Here is a 14524-nt window from a genome sequence, read left to right on the forward strand (position 1 = left end):
TTTATTCATTTTTTATAAACTTTTAAATTTATTATATTTTATTTTTATTAAATATTTTTATTTTTTACTTTACTTTTAGGTGCTTCAGGGAAATATTAGGGGTCTTAACAGACCCCTGATATTTCTCTTTTAAAATAAAAAAAGAGATTGAGAATCTCTCTTTTTCTGCAGCCTCTGTTATAAATGAACAGGAATCCTCTATACTGAGTGTTCCTGTTCATTTATAACATGTGGACAGAGTCCACATGTTATAAATGAACATAATCATGAATGAACACAATCATGAATAAACAAACACAATCATGAATAAACACAATCATGAATGAACAGGAAGTGATATAGATCACTTCCCATTCATTCATAATTGAGGATATAGTAACCATACTATGTCCTCAATTATGTACAAACACTCAGCCATCAATGAGTGTTTGTACCTCATTCCCCTTCCTGACAGCTGTCACAGGAGGCTGAGCAAGTGGTGTGGGAGGAGAGCTCAGCCTCCTGTGACAGCGCTGGCTGTCTCCACCCACATACAGTTCTGCCGATCTGTGACAGGAGGCAGAGCGGTGTGGGAGGAGAGACGTTGGCCGCTCACAGCGCTCTCTTCCCGCAGTGCTCGGCCACCTGTGACAGTTTCTCTCCACCCCGCCGGGACACAGAGCAGCGCCCATCGGGGAGGAAAGAAAGCAGGGATGTGCCACTATATCGGCAGAAAAATTGCACTTTCGGCATTTAGCCAAAAGTGCCATTTTCAGCCGACATGTGTCGGCGCCCGATTTATTGGTGCCTCCCTAATAATTATTATTAGATGTATATAGTGCCATCAGTTTGTCAAGATAAATCAAGAATTGTTTAGATACCTTAGATAATTTGTACATTTGTGGCCTTGCCCCCTTCAAGACTGACCAAGCTTGAATAAACTTTGGAATGTACATTCATAGCTGAAGGCTGGATAAAGGTTAATTCTTTCGTTCTTGGATGTTCAATTGGGACTTCCTGACAGGAAGTGAAATTTTTTAACTGGTTTTTGAGCTTTCCCCTATGTACATGCAAGTCAAGCCTCTTTTTGTGCGGATGCTTGCACAATGCGCGTAAACACCCCCTACGTCGGACGTGACGTCATAATTGGCGTTTTGGCGTCCGGCGGGTAGGGATATAAGAGGGGATGAGGGTTTTGACACTCTCAGGTGGTTGGAGCTCAGGAGAAGGTAAAGAAAAGAGAACTGGCTATATTTATGGTAAGAGACAAGCTTATGGAGACTTTTGTTTGTTTGTTTTGATTAGATGCACTTTTGTGAAAAGGCCCTAGAGGCCTGTGTACCTGTCCTTTAAATGATTTGCCGTTATCTCAGTATGTAATATTGACATACCTCATTGATCTTACTTAGAGGCTGTGTTTGGAGCCCAAGTTATTGGCTATAGAAGGTACACCGGTGATGGAAATGGATAATGCCAGGTAACACGATAAACTATATTTGTTTTTACCTATTTGGGCAGGTCCCTTTAAAATACTGAAAAATGGCCTGGATGGGAAGGGGGTTTAACACCGCGGATGTCAACTGGTTAAAGAGTGTTCATTGTTTTTCATAGGTGTGATCTATTCAATAATAATAAGAATTTCTGAGATGTTCTCACTCAATAGAAAATCTGGCCTCTTCTGAAACCTCTCTCCCTCTGTAGTTTCCTGCTTTGACTTGGGGGTTGCCTTGCTCTCTACCCCGTCTCTACTGGTCCCTCCCTGTCCGTGCCCATGATTAAGTGACAGTCAGTGGTGGATCTAGCCATCTTTACAGACTATTGTAAGTGTATGAAATCAAACAAACTGTATTAAATACTCAAATGCGTTTGCATAGGTAAACTATGAACTCTTTGTAAATAAAACATATTATTTTTTTGTAGAAAGACAGTAGCCGATTTCCTGAAGAAGCGTATACCCGTGAAATGCATTGAGATCTGTTTTCCTCCCACGGGACTACAAATGAAACTAGGAAGCTGATATCCAGAAAATTGCAATAAGTATTGTAATATAGATATAAATGTGGGAGGATGCGGCTACATCCTATGGTCTCTTTTAGGCAATTTTGTTGTCTTCCTTTTAAAACCATGCATTTTAAATATATTTATAAAAAAAATTGTTATACTTTATAAACACTAAATAAGTTTTGTGTGATCCATGGAGTACCTTAAACGTCCAAACCCTCTTTTTCTTCTTTTTCTACGATATAAATGATCAGGATGTGGTACTTCTCATTTACGCATACCTCCTTGTATGAAAATAACTACCTACAAGATAAATCAAGACAAGAGGGTTTGGAGGACCCTGCTCATGAGAACTGACAGTCTAATAACATAAGGTGTATGGGTCCTCTATCATTTTTGTTCCTCAACAACAGTATGTTCAGGACTTAAAAAATATAATTTTAAAATATGTTGACATTGTTTTATCAGGTAAACATAGTATACTGCATATGAATATTTAATATTTACTTATTACAGGACAGCAGTGTACTAAGCTCCTTTTATTTTTTCCCTAGGCTAATCATAATTGCTTTGCTGAAAAAAAGAGCCTAATAGCTGAAAAATCCTGACAGTATATTTAACTATGACAACGGTAAATTGTACTTCAAAAAAAGTAATGTAAAAAATGTATAAATTCACTTTAATAATTACAATTAATGTGATATTAAAGTCAAAAGGTTTTGAACCTATTTCAAATGCTCATCACATTACTTACAATCTATGCTGCTTCTTGATGTGTAAAAACTCTAGCTTGCTGCAGATTTAGCCGGTCCCCCAAACACTGCCCCTGTAATCTGTTTTAGGGTGGCTTCTTTCCCTTGCAGGTCCTATGGAGCCACCCTTGTGTGTGCTAGTAAGTAATCTCTACAAACACACAGGCACAGCAAGCCAAGCCACCCCCTCCTCCCTTCTCTCAACTTCTCTTTCCTGCTACCTTCTTCCTTCCTTCTCCCTTCTCCAAGCTAGTAGATGATAGCTGTTGGAGACTGATCTGTCCCTCGTGATCTTGTACTAGGCAGGAAGTTCAGGAAAGCTGTGTTGAGAGAGTTGGAGCTGTTTGGAAACATGATGACTGTAACTTTTGGACAAACATGTAAAGAAATACTTTGCTGGGCAATGTATAGTTGTTTAATCTGGATTACTTAATGAAAAAAGTTTTAAAGTGTAGTACTACCTTCAGTCTAAAAGACTGTCAACTTGGCAACAATGAGTCTTTATGAGACCCGTACCTTAACATAAGTACTGCTTAATAGCTCAAAATCAAACGACATACAATGCTAAATCAGTTGGAGGAGTGACTCATTCACCCTTGTTCTCTTTTCTGTCTGTCCTATACAACTCCATACATACTTTTAATTAAATAGAGAACGAGAGTTTTAAATCAAACAGCTTCTTCCATGCTATCTCTGTGCCCTGCAAATCCAGATTCATGGATGCTCTCTGCATTAAATGTTACTTTGTAAAAAAAAAAAAATTATATAAATAATTAAACATTTTGGATTGCATATTTCTGCTGGAGCTGGATGTATTATCCTAATACATCCTGTGCATCTTTTCTCACTGTTAACTTAAATGACTCATCATAAATCGTAATGTGCTAAAAACTAGACATGTGCGATTCGTTTTGTTCCTAATTCGGACAAATTTTCTGAAATTCGGGCACATACGAATTTCTGAATCCCAATGCATCCGAATGTGTCTGAATCTGAATTTCCATTTCTGAATTTCGTATCCTGTCCGAATTTTGTTAAAAAGTTAAACTGAATCGAGCATGTGACTTTTCTGGCCAATTAGATGTGTTTTTCAGTTTAATGCATCCAAATGGGTCTCAACATGAATTTTCGTTATGGCAACATAGGAACCATTTGATTGGCCAGAAAAGTCACATGCTGTAACGAAAATTTGTGTTCAGTATATACATATAATGCTAAATCTGAGGCTTCTAGACCTGAACGGCATTCGGGATTTGATTTTCCAAATTGCAATCGCAAGCTCCCGAATGCCATTCGGCGTGGAAGCATCAACTTTAGTAATATATGTATATGCCTCCCAGACCTGATTGGCATTCGGGATCTGAATTGCACTTGGGAGCTCCCAAATGCAATTTGCGTCTGGGAGCCATATACATATATTACTAAAGCTGAGGCTCCCAGACCCGAACAGCATCCCAGTACTCCCGAATGCAATTCGGAAATTTAAATCCCGAATGCCATTCGGGTCTAGGAGATTCAGCTTTAGTATTAATATTTTTACATGGTTTTCTGTGGTATTTGCAATGAATATTCGTAAAATTATTCAAAACTAATGAAAAAAAGTATGCAGTACACGAAACTGGACTGCATACTCCAGATGAGGCCGAACCAGTGATTTGTATAGTGGCAAAATTAAAGACTGGTCTTTGCAATACATCCCCTTCCTAATACAGGACAGGACTCTACTTGCTTTCTTGACAGCAGCCTGGTATTGCAAGCTATTATTCAATCTGTGGTCTACAATGACCCCCAAATCTTTCTCCATTTCTGACTTCCCTAGTGGCATACCCATATTTGTACAGCCCATTTGCCTATTTTTAACTCCAAAGTACATTACCTTGCATTTTTCGGCATTAAACCTTATCTGCCATATAGTTGCCCACTCCCCTATTTTATCCAGGTTCTCCTGTAATGTAATCGCCTCAAGAAATCACCCCAAGAAATTACATTTGTTCTCCTTAGAAAAGAGGCACTTGAGGGGGGACCTAATTGTGATTTTCAAAATATGGGGACAACAATATTCAGAATAGGATGTTTACACCAAGAACTAAACTAATGACACAAGGACACGGTAGGAGATGAGAAGAGAGAAGGTTTAATCTCAGACTTTGCAGGGTTTTTTTAACTGTGCGTTTAGTAAAAATGTGGAATTCCCTTCCACCGTCAGTAGTATCTGCTGATAGCATTGATACATTCAAGAAACATTTAGATGAGTTTCTTGAGTTCTTAAATATACAGGGATATGGTAACTACTAGAGCCAAGCATATACATACACACATACATACATACTTACATCCATATGCAAATATGCATAGGTTGAACTAGATGGACCTGTTTTTATTCAACCTTACTTTCTATGTTACTAATATTATCAATTAGAAGGCATTGGAGAATCTTAGGATAACATTACCGTAATGTGGAGAAGCTTTTAAAACCACCTATGAAATTGTACAGAAAGTATAGATCTATTCTATTCACCAATGGTATCCACCATTTCAGTATCTCAGTATCAGCAGGGCCGGATTTACTCTCTCTGCTGCCCCAATGCCAGTGGTGTCACAAGGGGGTGTGGTGGGTGCAGCCTGCACCTGGTCACACCTTCAGAGGGGGTGACACCAAAATGACTGGCAGTCATTTTGGTGTCACCCCTTCTGAAAAGTAAGACACTTAGATATGGATCGAGAGCCCGGCAGCTGCACAAGAGAGGAGGGGACCCGGTGGGATATTTTATCCGACCGGATGAACATCCCCTCCTCTTTGCCGGCGTCCATCACCAAGTGATGCTTTGCGGCACTAGGGGTCCTGGTTCGAATTCCTATAGCATAGCTGTATTTTACACTTTTTAAACTTTGTTTTTAAATCTTTTTATTCATAGGGGGTCCGGATCTGGTTGGGAGAGACCTAATCCAGACCACCAGTACAGCTTCACAAAAACAGTTTGGTTCCAATAGTTACCTACTGCAGGTTGCAATCAACCAGGGATAAATTACTATAGCAGTGATCTATCACTGCACGGAAACCCTGGACAGAGCTGCAATATGTGATGTCACATCACTTACAATGTAAACACAATACGGTTTCCAAGCATACTGAAAAATAAATGCATGGTTTGCATACATTTTAAACATATAGTACAGATGTGAATGACACTACAAGAAGTTGTTTTTTTTAATCCCTATTTCTCATATATATATATAAATTCTTATCACGCTGCAACATGCTTCAAGGATAATATGACTATTCTGACTACCACTTGCAATAATTTTTTGTAATATCTCCCATGTGGTGATTTCCACAGGAAGTTTGTGGTTATGAAAAACTATTTTTTAGCACTTACGCTGCTTATATACACAAACTTGTTACATTGTGCTTGCATCCCTCCCATTGGTGTTGTTTATATAACTGTGTTTGAGTAGCAGAAAAAACACCAATAAAACAAATAAAACTGAAAATACTGAATAAAAAGTCACATTTGATTTTACTTGGCATCGTTGTTTGCAGTGTTTCTTCATAATTACCTTATGCCACATCTGCTGCAGGTATACAGAAACTAGTAAAAACAAACTATGGGAAGTAATAATCTACAATAATTACATTCAGTGCCAAAGGACAAGAGCTGTAGCACATGCTGAGAGAACCAAAGGACAGAACTCTGCCACAGTATGTGGACGTTTGTATGTAGGCAATGGCCTGCAGTGAATATAAGACCGCTCAAATAGAAATGTACAAAATTATCATGCTAAACCTGAAGGAAAACATTACAAACAGAGAAACTGCAAAGTAAAAAACTTTTCTAAAATGCAGCGAATGATAAAATGGATTGTACAATCTATTATGTTTTATATAACTTAATAGGATAATTATTTTTGCATGGTCTTTGTTGTGTGCATTTAGGGCTCTACAGAATTATTAAACAGAAACTAAAGCTAATGGTACCAAAAAGAGATTTTATAATGGTTTGAACATTTGAAGTAAGATACGTTTTGGGTTTGCCATGAGTTCAACCTGAACTCCAGTCATTCCCTGCTTAAGAAAATGGTGAACTGTTGCAATCGTTTGACACCATAGAAACAATTACCAATCATACATTTTTTGGCCACTGAACTGTGGTCAATTGGCATGAAATGGCTAATCATGTTTTTTTTCAAAGGATTTATCTTTATTTATTAAATAACAAAGATAGTAAAAAATTATGTAAAAGTTAGAATACAAATAATACAGTTTACAGTTTCCACTCTTCCTTCACAAGTACAGGACCATCCCATATTTGTCTATGAATCACAGTATCAGGAATGCAAATTGTACCACATAAGTCAATAACAAAATAACATGGGAGGGAGTACAATTGTTAAATGAAATGTTGGGGGAAGAGAGGAAAGAAGGTGAGTAAAAGAAAGCAAAGAACGTGAAGATATTGCATCATAGAGAAGGGGAGGTTAGGGTATGGCAGGGGTTCTCAGTCCTGGGAGCATGATCCTAGTCAAAAATAGCCAAGACCCATCACTTTGATCACTCATGTTTTTCTATGTGCCAGCCCCACCCTATAAAAAGTCAAAGTTCCCAGCAACCTTTGTTCAGTGTGTTGGAGATTACATAAAGTAGTTAGGAAAAGTGTACAGAAGGCATAGAACGTTAGATTGCGTAAAAGACAGAACTATTCCACTCTGAGGCGCGCAACCACCCAGAGGGAAGGGGGCTTTTAAAAAACATTCCAAACCTCGCGGTATAAAAAATTAGACATTTATTGGTACATAATCATTGACATGATTAAAATTGATTAAAGCGTATTGATATACAATCCCCACATGATAGCGATGCCGCACAGAACAATTAATTTCAATATATAATATTACATATGAAAGTCCCAACATGAACACGTTTCACCGTCGGGGCTTCTTCAGGGGAACAGAAGATGTACCGTATTTTTCGCTCCATAAGACGCACTTTTTTCCCCCCAAAAGGAGGGGGAAAAAGTGCCTGCGTCTTATGGAGCGAATCCTGACGCCCGAGACATGCAGTTTCGGGCGCCGGGCGAGTAGTAGGAGCCACTGCTCGTTTAATACGAGTGATCTAATGAGATCACTCGTATTCAAACCGAGCAGCGGCGACGATCGAGATAACCATAGAGCAGACGAAGAATAGACGTTCTTCGCCTGCTCTGTGTCATCACTGAGACCATGGCGCTGTAATCACAGCGCCACCTGTCTCAACGGTCACTAACTGCAGCTTCTGTCACAGCTTCTGTCATAGTAGCCTGGATGGCAAGGCAATTGGGAAGTGTGCACCCACCTTAGCAGCTAAAACAATTCATCCCCACACAGCTACCTCCTCATGTATCACTTCCCCCTCCCATTTAGATTGTAAGCCCTCAGGGGCAGGGCCCTCCTTACCATCTTGTCTTGATTTGTATTGTGATTGTAATGTCTTCCTTATATTGTAAAGTGCTGCACAAATTGTTGGCGCTACCTAAATCCTGTATAATAATAATAATAATAGACACAAGGATGATTCCAAAGCATCACCAATGTTTAAATTTAAGTGGTTCAGTGCTGATAGGAAAAGTGTATGCTTGAAATTGTAGATGTCATATTACAGATTTAGCACAATTAAAATGCATTTTCCGAATTGACTGCACTTAGTGTCTAAGTCAAAGTGATTTAACATGAAAGAGCCAAGAAACATACATAAACCAAAATTATAATGCAGTACTTGGCATCTCCGCTTTCAGTCAGGAAGAAGATTGCATTGTTTTGGGAATGTTATATATATATATATATATATATAAAATCTATCAATGTACTGTATGTACTGTATGTGGGTGTGTGTTACTATACTATATATACGGTAGAAGAGGCACTCATATGTCTTGAGCAGGAGTGTATGTCCAAACAGGAGGAGTTTGTTCTGTCTATTTTTTTTGTTGGATCACAGTCCATCATTGTCTTAACAAAGATGGAGTGCAATCCAACAAAACATTGGACAGATAATTTGGATGAGATGGTTTGAGGCTTTTGGATATGATGTAAGGTTTATGGCTCATGAAATGGCTGATTCTTTCCCAAAGTGGAAGTAGCCCTTTCAGTAACTTACCAAGGCTGTAAATTCCTGACATGTCACAATGTAACAGTGTTAAAGAGCATTTGTATGACGTATTGATTTTTAGCAACAGTCAGCATACAATATGAATATAAGCCACTTTGATTTCCTCCCATTAGATTAATGTCAAGGGGCATGCATTTAAAACAGCTATGGCAATATGGCATAGATGTACTGTACCTATGACACTAATCTAGTCAAAATGTCCAGGTGGCTTTTATTCATATTTCATATTGGTAAGCTGCCAGCTATGACATTTTTAACCTGCTATTAGTCCATATGACAATGTGGACAAACTAAAAATGTGTTCTGTGTCTTTTAAACAGATGAATGGTGAACTAAACATCCTTTTCTTGTATTAAGTTCTTTGCTTAAGTGTTTTTTTCTTTCATTTCTGCAAGGTATAGTGGGAATTAATTGCAATATCAAGCTGTTTTGTGCTGATATGTATATAGTGATAGACATAAGCACTGTCACTGTGAAGATGCAGATACTGGCAAAGATACAGCATAGTTCAGCATGCAATGGGTCTCTGAAGAGGTGTGAGGCTAATTGTCAGGTGGGTGTTTCCCCACAAAAATGAATAAGGCTAAAAAGCCAGTGCTCCTTCCTCAAGAAACAGATTTGCTACAGGATCAGCATGAGTGTACAGACGAGGAAAGCATGTGCCCTGGCCTTCCTTCCTTCTCTTCCTGCCTGGCCGATGCTTCAGGGAAATGTTTCAGTTTGCTCTGAAAAAGACTGAGGACTTACGCAGCACAAATAGTCAGCAGGCTAACATTGTACTTTGTATCTGTGTGATGTTAGAAACTCCTGTGATGGAAAAGGTGTTTTTGTTAATAAATAAAGTGGGAAGGAGCATATTTTCCTGTGTGGACTGAGTTTCTAAACATCTCTTAATTTGGAGCTAAAGCGGACTATTGGTGGAGGTATGCAAATGGCAAAAATAGAGCACCTTCTACTTGGAGTCTGCTGATCCCCCACTTAGAAGTAAGTACCTGTTATTGAACTACATATGCATTGTGTCCCAAGTACCTTTAAAAGATGCATGATATTGTCTGTGGTAGGTGGTCTGTGTATCTGTGAGAGTTAACGGGCTAGCAGCCTTTTAAAATGACAGTGCACCACTTTACTGGATCTGGTATTGTAATTGTAATGTCTTCCTTATATTGTAAAGCGCTGCACAAACTGTTGGCGCTATATAAATACTATTTAATAATAATAATTGGGCAAAGTCATGATGACTCTGCCCAATAATGGTCGCCTATCAGATGCCGATAAACTACACAATTGGGTGGTCAAGGGTCTGGTATGGAATTTTAGGGGGACCCCATGTTTCCCCCCCATTTTTTGGGGTGGGTTCCTCCTTAAAATTCCTACCAGACCTTAAAGGCCTGGAATGACTTTGAGGGGAAGGGTCCCTCCTAAATATTCCTACCAGACCTTAAAGGCCTGGTATGACTTTTAATTGGAACCCTACACAGTTTTGTTTTGTTTTTTAATTGGTCCCTCCTAACATTCCTACCAGACCGAAAGGGTCTGCTATTGTTTGGGAGAGGGAACTGCACACTTTAAGAGTTAAAAAAAAAATCATTTTTTTTTAGAAATGTCAGTTTTGCTGCAGCAGGTTCTATACATCCTACAGATCTGCCACTTCACAGGCAGGTTAAGGGGACCCCCCAGGCACGATCTTTGAAGGAATTTTTCATTATTATTTTTGCCCTTTTAAGTTGTTTAATGTTAAAATCACTGCTGCTTTAAAAACTGTATAATTTTTTTCGTATTTTTGTCATTGATTCCTGTCCCCCAGAGCAGTACCCGGACCCCCATACACCTTTTATGGCCAATCACTTGCATATAAGCCCTCTTAAAGGGGACAATCCTTTTCGAACGTTCGACCCCCACTGACTTGCATTATTTTAGAGTTCGTATTTGAACTTTTCGGCCGTTCGGAAGTTCGAATACGAACCGAACGCGGGGGTGTTGGGCCCATCACCATTGGTGAGTGCATCCGCAGTCATTTCTTCTTATGAGCAATGTTGCATGTCGATAATGGCTTGCTCTTGAGTGTCCCTTAGCAGATGATACTTCACTTCAATGTGCTTGGTTCCAGGGTTGACCCTCTCTGATTGTGTCAGCTTAATACATCCCTGTTATCTTCAAAGATAGGGATGGGGTTTGACATGTCTATACCCATGTCCATTAAAAGCTGGCAAATCCATATTGCTTCTTGACAAATGTGTGCTGCTGCTATGTATTTAGCTTCAGTTGAGGAAAGTGCAACCGTTTGCTTTCAGCTAGACCGACTTATAGTTCCTTCTCTGTATTGGAAGATGTAACCGCTTGTGGATTTGCGGTCTGTGCATTCTCAGCCCAATCAGCATCCGCATATTCAACTAGGTTTTTATTTGACACTGCTGGCAGTCGTAACTTCATCTGACCTGTTCCTTTTAAGTATTATATTACCCTCTTTACTGCATTCCAGTCATGCTGACAGGGTGCTGTAACTTTCCTAGCATGTATGCCCACTGCTGCCACTAAGTCTGGGCTTGTCACAGTGGCAATGTATATTAGCTTTCCGATTGCTCTATGGTACATGGCATTGTTGAGTAGCACGTTTTCTGTTTCATTGCTATTTTGGGAGACTGGTTCAATAGGTGTTTTTACTTCCTTTGCATCTTGCATGTTGAATTGTTCCAAAATTTCTGCAATTTTCTTACTTTGGTGAGGAAGATAGCTACCATCTTCTCTCTCTATTTGAATACCCAGATAGTGACTGATGTTTCCTAGCTCTTTAATTTCAAAGTTTTGTTTTAGTCTGTGAACTATGACACTATAGTCCCCTTCTTGTTCAAAACAGGTTATGATGTCATCAACATAAATTAGGATGTATGTCCATCTGTTTTCTTGATTCCTGGAATAAAGAAAGGGATCTGCTTTTCTTCTTGTGAATCCCTCTTTTTGAGTATTCCATTCACTTTCTCAGTCCACATTCTTGCAGATGGCTTGAGTCCATAGATGCTCTTGTATCATAAGGTTGTGTCCTTGCTCAAACCCTACAACAGCAAAAAGTTTCCCAGCACACTCGCCAGCCTGCAAAAAAACCTGTCTAATCACTAAGGTTAAAAACAGAGGTTTTAGATACACGACTTCTGCAGAATATGTGGAAGCTGCACTGCCTCGTCAAGGCCTCTCTGTGTGCCCTTCTAGATGCAGTGACACACTGGGGGTCTCAGCTGCCGTTGTGATGTGCGGAGTCCCTGGTGTGTCACTGGAGGTTGGGCTGCTTCCTGGCGAACCTACACCCAATTTATCTTGTGCTACATATGCTCCAAGATGGAGACCCTCATAGGTTAGAGTTAGGACCGCACTACACAGAGGGGCCTTCACAGAGGGGCCTGCAGCTTCCACATATTCTGCAGAAGACATGTATCTAAAACCTATGTTTTTAACCTTAGCGGTGAGACAAGTTTTTTTGCAGGCTGGCTGGTGAGTGTGGTGGGAAACTTTTTGCTGTTGTACTGTTTAAAGCCCTTCCATGTGCACCTTGCTTTAAAGCTGGTTATGAGTTGATGAGTGCGTTTGCCATTTGTTTTGCTTGTCTTGCTCAAACCCTGGTGGTTGCTCCATGTAGAGATCTTCCTTAATGTCTTCATTAAGGAAAGCACCTTTAACATCTTGGTGTGTCACTTGCATGTGCTTCGCAGCTGCCATGCTAAGGAGTGTTCTTATGGTGGAGTGTTTTATGACAGGAGCATATATTTCATCGTAGTCTTCTCCACATTTCTGGGAGTATTCTTGACAATTAATCTGGCCTTGTATTTGTGGATATTTCCTTTTGCATTTAGCTTTACCATAAAAGTCCATTTTGGAGGGAAAGTGGCCTGGTATGGTCAGGCAGCTGCTCAGATCAAGGGTCTGGAAAATTATTTTAGGGGATCCACACTTATTTTTTAGCATGGGGTCCCCCCTTAAAATTCCTAGTAGACACTTTGGGTCTGGTAGGAATTTGGAGGGACCCCATGCTGTATTATTTTTCAACTTTCATGTTTAACATAATAAACTCTATCCAAATACATCTGAATTCTGAAAACGAAAAGTTTGGATCAATCCGAATTCCAAATGACAAATATCGAACGCATCTGAATCTCAGAAAATGAGAAAAAAAATCAGAATCAAAAGGAATCTAAAACATTTTCAGCCATGCACATCTACTGACAAGAACACTTAATTTTAAAAAGGCCAACTTTTATAAGTTAAGATACCTACTATATGACACTAAATGGGACCAAATCTTCCTGAAAATTAACACGGAGGACAAATGTGAATGTTTAAAGAATTTTTTTTAAATAACAACATTAACCAGTGCATTCCATTTACCAATATATTCAAAGCAACAAAAGTTAAACCAGGGTGGCTAACTAGCAAAGTAAAGTGACATATAAATATGAGAAGGAAAAGGCCTTCACAAAGTATAACCCAAAGGGTTCAGCATTCTAACACTACAAGGATTGCAACAAAAATGCAAAAGAGCAATGAGGGCAGCAAAAACAGTGGCAGCGGAGCCCAGGAAGCAAGTCGGGGATTTTGGGCAGGGGGATGGACTTCACAAGCCTGTGGAAGCGATCTGGCGGCAGCTCAGCCAGCAGAATCACTTCCAGTGTAAGGCTTCACACATGTAAACAGAGTTCCGGTGGTTATCTATTTAAAGGGGCCTACTGCCAGCAATCTATGACATCGTCGGCAGCAAAAATGTTAATTAACTTCTGCCTAAATTGGACATAAAACATTTTATTTGAGTCTTTTTATTCTTTTGTGTTTGCCTCCTGTTGTAGCAGCAGTACAGTACTATTATAAGTTATGTATTTGTCAACTTTTAATGAAAAAAGGGAGGAATTCATGAAGCGTACACTAGAAATTAAAGGGAATATATTGTGCTTTTGTAAATTACTTTCCTTTTTTATTTTGGGCATGACTTAAAAAGTAACTTATATATTAGCCAAACTATTCCCATATGTTGAATAGGCTGAATACGGAAGAGCGTGTCAGTGCAGTGTTAGCAAGCACAGAAGTGCACAATATCAGTGGATTGGGGGTGTGCAGGTGACAAGTGAGAGCAGTAGGGGGTTATGAGGATCAGGTGTTGTGGTGAAGTTGGATTCAGTCACAGGGTTGACAAGGGGATTTTAAGAGGAGAGCAGTGCAGACTTAATGGTGGGGGGGATGCAGGTGCAGTGGTGGGAAGGGAAAGATGTAGGTGTGGTGGTAAGTACAGGAATTGCAGGTGGGGTGCTGCAGTGATGACATGGGGTAGGGGTGCAGGTGCAATGGTGGGACAAGTGCAGAGTTGGGAGGGTTCAGGTGTGGTGGTCAGAGAGGGGATGCAGGTGCCGTGGTGGTTGGCATGGTTATGTAAAGATGTGGTAGGTGTAGATCAGACATGGGGTTCAGGTGCAGTCAGGGCCGCCATCATGGGGGTACAGCCGATACTCATGTAAGGGGCCCGGGCAGCCTACGGGGCCCGCCCGGGACCCATACATGAGTATCGGCCAAAGGTGAAGGGCGAGGAGGTGGCCGGGCCACCGCAGCATCAGCGGTGGAGGCCTGGCCCTAGCAGCGCAGGGCCCCGGCATTGCCGCTCCAGCGGCTTCGAGAC

The 14524-nt window shown here is 40.1% G+C and overlaps 1 long non-coding RNA gene across 1 annotated transcript in view; it reads right to left on the bottom strand.

Moving 5' to 3' along the window:
* LOC108789559 overlaps positions 1 to 14524 on the bottom strand; it is a 28954-nt gene that overhangs the window by 5723 nt on the left and 8707 nt on the right. Inside the window, exons 2-3 of the long non-coding RNA XR_001941408.1 lie at positions 11847 to 11849; positions 1048 to 1060 (exon numbers count right to left, since the gene is read on the bottom strand). This is a non-coding gene — a long non-coding RNA (uncharacterized LOC108789559). The remainder of the gene's footprint in view (positions 1 to 1047; positions 1061 to 11846; positions 11850 to 14524) is intronic.

This window comes from Nanorana parkeri, unplaced genomic scaffold (assembly GCF_000935625.1).
Source record: "Nanorana parkeri isolate BGI_ZX_2015 unplaced genomic scaffold, ASM93562v1 scaffold406, whole genome shotgun sequence".
NCBI classification, from domain to species: Eukaryota; Metazoa; Chordata; class Amphibia; order Anura; family Dicroglossidae; genus Nanorana; species Nanorana parkeri.